At 38.4% G+C, this 687-nt stretch overlaps 1 protein-coding gene across 1 annotated transcript in view; it reads left to right on the top strand.

Moving 5' to 3' along the window:
• Window positions 1–288: 288 nt before the first annotated feature.
• Window positions 289–687, top strand: part of LOC119585237 (protein Wnt-5b-like) — a 252,158-nt gene continuing 251,759 nt past the window's right edge. Inside the window, 1 exon segment of the mRNA XM_037933897.1 lies at window positions 289–386. The gene's annotated coding sequence lies outside the window, so the exon portion shown is untranslated.

The raw sequence follows: 687 nt of genomic DNA, 5'->3' as shown, positions 1-687 counted from the left end.
GCCATACTTTTTAAGGGGCACTACACTAAGGAGCCAATTCTCGACGTAGACAGTTTAGCCTGACTACCACTTACAGTCGACAAAAACTGTTGTAAGTCACAGGGGTCATTGATATAAATATCTGGAGAAAAACTGTTCTAAGTGTTTTTGTCGCATTATCATATTTAATAAAAATTATATTAATTGTGATATAACGTTGAGACACTTGAACATGCATTGATATTGCTAGGGTAAAATTTTATACCAAGGGTCTTCGTTGTTTACGTCCCAAAGCGCCATTTTCATCCAAGCTGTCGAAGACGAGGCAGAGCATGTCTTTCGCGCATGATGTGAAAGTCCCTCACATTTTTCCTCTCTTCTTTTCGAGCTCAAGGAACGCTTTCTGAGTAAGTACATGACCATAATTCAATCGGAGAGAGAAAGTCAGTTCGTATAAACAGCATCTTAGCTCAGTGAATCTCATGCTAATTTAAATATAAAGGAAATCGGTGGTCATAGTGATAGGTTGATTATGACTGGTAAATATCGAAAAGGGAAATGCTACAAATGAATGTACAATCAGATATGCAATCAATAACTGAGTTCTTGCCTTGACTGGTTCGCCATTTCGAATGCGAGTTGAAACACGTAACGATAATTATATCTGGCACGCAAGATGAAGGTTTGCAGAGAGGGATCTAGACTGTA

This window comes from Penaeus monodon, chromosome 19 (assembly GCF_015228065.2).
Source record: "Penaeus monodon isolate SGIC_2016 chromosome 19, NSTDA_Pmon_1, whole genome shotgun sequence".
NCBI classification, from domain to species: Eukaryota; Metazoa; Arthropoda; class Malacostraca; order Decapoda; family Penaeidae; genus Penaeus; species Penaeus monodon.
This window is presented reverse-complemented; position numbering and strand designations above follow the sequence as displayed.